The sequence below is a fragment of the Arachis ipaensis genome, chromosome B10 (genome assembly GCF_000816755.2).
Source record: "Arachis ipaensis cultivar K30076 chromosome B10, Araip1.1, whole genome shotgun sequence".
Classification (NCBI taxonomy): domain Eukaryota; kingdom Viridiplantae; phylum Streptophyta; class Magnoliopsida; order Fabales; family Fabaceae; genus Arachis; species Arachis ipaensis.
Window position 1 is genome coordinate 45,428,585 of NC_029794.2, and position 7,135 is coordinate 45,435,719.

Sequence of the window (7,135 nt, forward strand, 5' to 3'; positions counted from 1 at the left end):
CTACTCGGGTAATCAGATAATATCTTGATTATAAAATACTAAGCAGCTGGTTAATTCAATTAAATTTTGCATCTATAACTTACATTTGCTCTTCAATATTTGGGAATGCCTAATACTAGTGTGCATCACAAGGCACTTATCTGGATTATTGTGTATAACCGGGAAGCCAGAGAAGTCTAATAGTAATGTGAATATATAACGTGCATTAATCCTTAGGTAATATGACCAGGAAATGATGGAGTGAACACAAAGCTAATGTACATCAAACCCGGCATTTCACGGACTCCAAACTGTTCAAAACCTGAAATAATTTCAGGAGAAGTCAAAGCATACAACAAACTTCTACAACAAATATAACATTTAATGGAGAAGTAAAATCAACAGTAGCAGAAAGAACATTCAGAATAATGCTCTCTTCAGGTCTAATATACTCCATGATAATATCCTTGATCTGATCATAGATATTTTCAGGCTGGCCATGAACAGGAACCCTAGTTATACCAGGAAGATCCACCATTGTCAAGTTCCCTCCCAAACTAATACTGACAAAATATTGTAAACAATTATAATTCAGATTCAAACTAATCATAGTCCTCAATCAAAAGTTTGAATTAGAAACTAAAAAAGAAACTGAAAAAGCACATAGATCACAATAAGCAATGAGAAAGCACATCGATTACGATAAGCGAAAAAAATCATATGAATTTTGAGTTGAAGTCTGGGAAAAATATAATGCTGCCATTACGAAGATCACCTTGAATTTAGAATGCTTGAGAATCGGAGCATCGCCAGTGGCTCTCCGATGAACAACCACTGCCACAAAACCAAAACCCTAGTTCACGCACCCTATCGGTTCGAACAGGGAGAAAGAGAGAGGTGGAACCGCGACTAACGGTGAAACCGATTTTGGTCGCCACGGAGCTAGGGCTTGCGCGAAGGTATGCGAGCCAGAACTGAGGGGGATAAAAGGAGAGAGAGGCGCGGCGGTGGTGGAGCTTGAGCTTGCTTTGTTCTGCGAATGAGAAGGAACGAGAGAGACAGGGGCTGTATTCTACTGGTTCAGTGTTTAAAGAAGAGGAGAAGAAGGAGAAGGTAGCTGCGGCGGTTAAAGTGGCCGGCGGTGGCGCTGTGGATGAGGAAAGCAGAAGAAGGAGCTCGTCGGCGGTGGCGCTGTGGGGAATGCTAGGTTTGATTTGTGTGCTGTGAATGAATGCAGCTCGGGCATAAACTTAACCCCAACTATCATAGACCTAAAATATCAACATTTACAACGGAAAATTTTAAATTACAGACAGAAAATCCGTCTGTAATAATTTAATAAAATGCAGCATTTTGTCTATTTAATTACAGACGAATTTTCTGTCTGTAATCATTTTTAACGGAAAAAAATTTAATTTTTTCGACAGAATTATAGACGGATTCTCTTTTCTGTCTGTAATTTATGCTAATTCATTTTTTTGTTTTTCGACAAAAAATCCCTCTAAAATTCTGTCTGTATTTCCGTGGGATAAAATCCGTCGAAAATATTCGTCTATAATAACTAATTTTCTAGTAGTGCACTAATAAAAGTTAATTAAAAAGGGACCAAATATGTTAAAATTTTTAATAAGGATCATAATAAATTTTATTTAAGGAGAAGGACCATATTATTTTCATTGAGTGATAATATAATTCTTCAACATCACATTTTCTTTTGATCTATATCTTTTCTGAAATTAAAGTTTTCAAATTAACAATAATACTACTTATCGTAGTTGGCAGCGACTTCCAGTTGATAAAGTTAAACCATGGCTTGGAAACAGCCAAAAGCTACGTGCCGTCAAGGAAAGGAACGTGAAGAGTTAGAGTTGAGTAACGTTTGATGCCGAGGTCGGAGATAAGTGCAGAATCATAATTCTCACGCAATCGAAAATTGTTGGAGATAAACAAATGTTATTGAGAAATGAAGATGTCACAATTATTTTCAATTACAAACTTGAGGCGGTGGAGTATAATGGAGTTACGGTTTATGTCCAATACTTGGGTTGTGATTTGATAACACGATGAACACTAAAATTAGAAATTCTTGAGAAAATTAAATGATGGAAGATGCTTATTGGGACTATACATATAAAAACTTTTTCCAATTAAAATAAAAAGAGATTATACCATTAAAAGATATTATCGTCATCTAATAAATTTTTTTGGTCCCTATTTTTAAATAAATTTTGTTAGGTCCTTTATAATAATTTTATATTCACACCTTTCTATGCTACTCTGTGATAGAAAGAGGATGCTGCTCAGCTGCATCAGTTTATCCTGCATGCTGTTTTCGATATTATTCAGGACTACTAGCGTTAGGTGAGTTACAAGTTGATACAGAATCTAATTTTAAATAGGCAAATTTGATCTTATGATTATTCTTTTTTGTGTGTACTGCTTTTATTTGTAATATTCTTTTACTCAGCAGCTTATTTCTTAACATTATTGATGTAGGTTCTTCAAATCGGTAGATAGATTTAATGATCTGGTGGTCTCAGTGTATGTCACAGCTGGTCATATCCTTTATTGAGAGTTATTTTAAAAATTATATTACTCCTTTGATTAAAAAAAATTTGTTGTTCCTTCTTTTATGTCCATATGATGAAGTACTGAGGAACTTAACTTTTAGAACTAACTTGTTTCTTAGTGTGTATGGCTATACATTCTCTCTATCCTGAACTCCTTTGTCTGATCTGGCAGGGGAACAAAATGAAAGAGACAAGGCACAATGGTGAAGAACTTTATAAACTTAATTGCACAAACTCTTTAAGAGATTTATATTAAAATATCATAATTAGGGACAAAATTAGGAAAATATTAAAGAGACTCAGAAAAAAATTAATGTAATTTATTAGAATATTATTCTATAATTAGCGTACTTATTAACGTATTCTTAGTCTATATATTGGTAAGAATCTTGTAATCAAGTGAAGAAATGAATATGATACTTTTTTAAATTATTTTTCTTTTTTTTTTCTAAACCCTTTGTACCAGCGTATCCGAGCAGAGTTAGGTTTTGGGAACTCAGAAATATCATCACTGTCCCAACAATATTACCAAAATCCAACATATCCGTATCTGAAGAAACCGGCAGCACTACCAATCCAAAATCAACTATTTCTGACGAATTGATATTACAAATTACAAATATGCTACGCAATAGTCTTGGAATGTAATCACTACAAACCAATTCTGACAATTTGTCAATTGGTTTCAAATTAAATAGAAATAATTATCCATTATGGACAACTCTGATGAAAAAAACAATTAATGAAAGAAGAAAGAAGGCTCACCTAACAGGGGTACCTTTGGCACTGGCAGAGACAGAACCAGCATGGTAGCATATGATCAATGGGAACAAGCAGATCAAACAGTTTTAACCTGGATTATCCAAAACATCGAAGCAAACCTAATGAACAACGTGTTTCAATTTTCAACTTCAAAGGCACTATGGGACGGTCTGACAATCACTTATGGAAGCGGTGCCAATCTAATGCAGATCTACTACCTACATCGACGAGCCAACACTCAGAAATAAGAACAGTATATCCTAGAGGAATTTTAGAACAAATTGCAAGCCATATGGATGGTCATTGACAGAAAACAACCAAATTCCACGAAATGTCTTGAAGATATTCTAATTTCAACCGATTTAAACAAGAACAAAGGTTGTATTAGTTCTTTATTGGAATTGATGAAAAATTCAAAACAATCAGAAGGAATTTATTGAAGCAAGAGACATCTCCTTTAGTCGAATCCGCCTATGCCACTATCCGTAGGGAGGCGGCCGGACTTCAGATCTTGAATCCTACCATCAACGGTATAGGCGATGCATCACAAGGAGAAATTGGGATCGGACTAGCTGCAAAAAATAGAGTAAACCGGGATGTAGTCGCTTCAAGCGTTCGTCACCACGGGACAAGGAGGATAAAAGTCATCTCTCCTGCACACACTGTAGAATGAAAAAACACACCAAAGAAAATTGCCTTAGGATTGTGGGTTATCCAGATTGGTGGAAAAACAATCCCAAGTTATCAAAAAATCAAAGCAAGGGAACCGCTGTGAGCATCCCAGAGGTCATCAACAGCAACGGCAACGAGGCCAGAAGAGAGGAAGCAAGTCACAATGGCAAGGCAGCAGCGGTAGTAAGGGTTGAAACTGTGCCAGAAGGTAAGGAGGAAGAAAGGGAGACAAAAAATCATAATCTAATTAAAAAAATAAATGAATAGATTTTTTATTGTGAGGCTACCGATACTATGACTCATGACCTCCATGATTTCAATAGCTTGACTATACTCTCAAAAGTTCATGTTGAAAGAGCTAGTGGAGAATTAATTGATGTTAAAGGAGGAGGCTCCATTACTTTTTCAAAAAAATTAAAATTAAAAAATTTATTAAATCTATTAAATCATTTATTTATTTAAAAAAATCATTCATTAACCAGCAGTTTAATTGAGAAAGGTTATTGCCAAAATTATAGTGATGATGTATGAAAATGGTAAATTTAAAAGTTACGATGAAAATGATCATAAAGATAGTGACAATGGTGTCTTGGTAGTAATAGTTGGTTCTTTTGCTTTATATAATTTTGTTGGGTACAAGATATCGAGTTGGTGAATTTATTGCTTAATGATAATAAATTTACTTAGTTTAGAAGTCAATTTTGTAGTCGTATTGACATAATTATGGTTATCAAAGAGTGGTTGGAGAAATTTCCAGAAACACGATTAAAAGGAGGACTTAGGAGATTCTCTGAACATTGCCCCAAGGTAATGGAATATAAAAGGGTGGGTGGGGTTTAAGACCCTTTAAAAGCTTTGATTCATGGTTCACTCATGCGAAATTCTTGCAAATGGTGAAAGAAGAATGACAGAATTTAGGGGACATTCAATTTACTAATAAGTAGGTGGCATAAAGAGAAGTTTAGTGATATTGATAAGAAGATTAAGCAGTTTGAGGATGAAATAAAGAAGACTGATAATATAGTTAGTAATGGTACATATGATGGGACAGTAGATGCAAGAAAAAAGGCGATAGTGAGATGTTGCAAGAGGTGGTATGCTAGAAAGGAGATATATTAGAAAATAGAAACAGATGTCGCAGTTTTACCATGCAAAAGAGATAGACAAGAACACTAAATATTTTCATAACATTACTTCAACAAGATGTAGGAATAACAAGATTGATACTCTGGTAATCAACGAAAGGGTGGTGAGGAATCAAGCAAGGATTAAGGTTACAATTAGGGATTTTTACAAGAGTTTGTATCATCAAGAAGTATCACCTATGATTGGGTTTCGTGAAGGACTAGTTAATCGGATTGAAGAGGAAGAATCTATATCTATGGAGATAGTGCCATTTGTTGAAGAAATTAAGGAGGCAGTATGGGATTGTGAGTCAACAAAAGCTCCAGGTAGTAATGGGTACAACATGAACTTTATCAAAAAGTGTTGGAAAGAGATTGGAGATGAGTTCACTACTACAATTGTGATGAGTTTTTCGAGACATCTAAGTTGCCAAAAGAGTCCAACATTACATCGGTGGCATTGGCACCAAAATCTGTAGGGGCGAAGGATATCAAAGACCTGCAACCGATTAGTATGGTTGGATGTGTGTATAAAGTGGTATCTAAAGTATTGTCAAGAAGGTTGAGGCGGGTTATGTCAGGTTTAGTTGGGGAGACGCATAGTATTTTTGTGAAAGGCAGGAAGATTTACGATGGGGAATTGATTGTTTGCGAGATTGTTCATTGGTTAAAGTTGAGGAAGAAAGCTTCGGCTATCATCAAACTGGATTTCCAAAAAACTTATGACAGAGTCAAATAGAATTTTGTAGATATTGTTTTAGCAAAGATGGATTTTGGTCAGAGATGAAAGGAGTGAATTAAGGAATGTGTGTGTACTGCATAATGTCAGTGTTGATAAATAGGTCACCAACAAAATCTTTTAGGATGGAGAGGGGTTTGAAACAAGGGGATCCATTGTCTACTTTTCTTTTTGTGCTTGTTGTTGATGTACTGCATCAAATGATAGGAGCGGCAATTAGGAATCGGCGCATATCACCACTGTTGATTGGGAGGGATAATATGGAGTTGTCTCATCTCCAGTTTGCGGATGACACTATATTATTCTATCCACCCGAGGAGGAGATTGTTCGAAACTATAAGATGCTATTTCGGTGTTTCGAATTGATGTATGGGTTAAGTATTAACTTTGAAAAGTCTTGCTTGATTCCGGTGAAAAGTCTAGCCAGATTGGGTACATCGGGTGTGTGGTATATTAGGGTGCAAGGTAGCAGAACTACCAGTAAATTATCTTGGAATAAATTTAAATGTGAATCCACGATTGGTGAAAACATGGAAGCCAGTGATTGACAAGTTTAAAGAGTGTAACAACCGTCTCTCCCTCTTCTCCCTTCTCAAAACTGCAATTTAAAATTTCAAAAGCCAATTAGAAGATTGATTTAGAATTTTAAAATTCAGATATAAGTCTAACAACCATTCCAAATTCCTTCTTTTAAATTTAAAATGCCCTAGTCACACCTGCTACTAAAAATATATAAATAAGGATAGAGTAACAGGTGAAGGATTATCCCTCTCAACACTAGTCTTCTCCCTTCTTCTTCTACAAAAAATATTTCGTGTATAAAGACAAGAGTCAGTCCCATAGTCGATCAACAGACGTTAGAAAGAGTAAGGAATTTATGTTTTCTTTACCTTATATGCTTGGCATGGATTATATTTCTCTTGTCATTGTTATGCCGAATCCTTATCATCTATATTTCTACTATACATTCAATGCCTTCTCTTTTCATCTTTGATATTTGTTTTACGACATTAATCATTTCTTTTTTTACATGAATATGCTTGGTTCTCCATCCAAATTTCTATCACATATAAATTTATTATTATATAAGACTTTTTTAATTAAAACTACATGCATATCCGATTTTCTTAATCGATATCATTCTTATAATTGTTGTCATTATATTACAAGTCATTTAAGCCAAAAATACGTATATTATATGAACTATAGATGGTTATTTAATATGTCCCATTTTTATTATATTTTCTAAAGGTATAATACTACATGATATCTTTTATTTATACTATTAA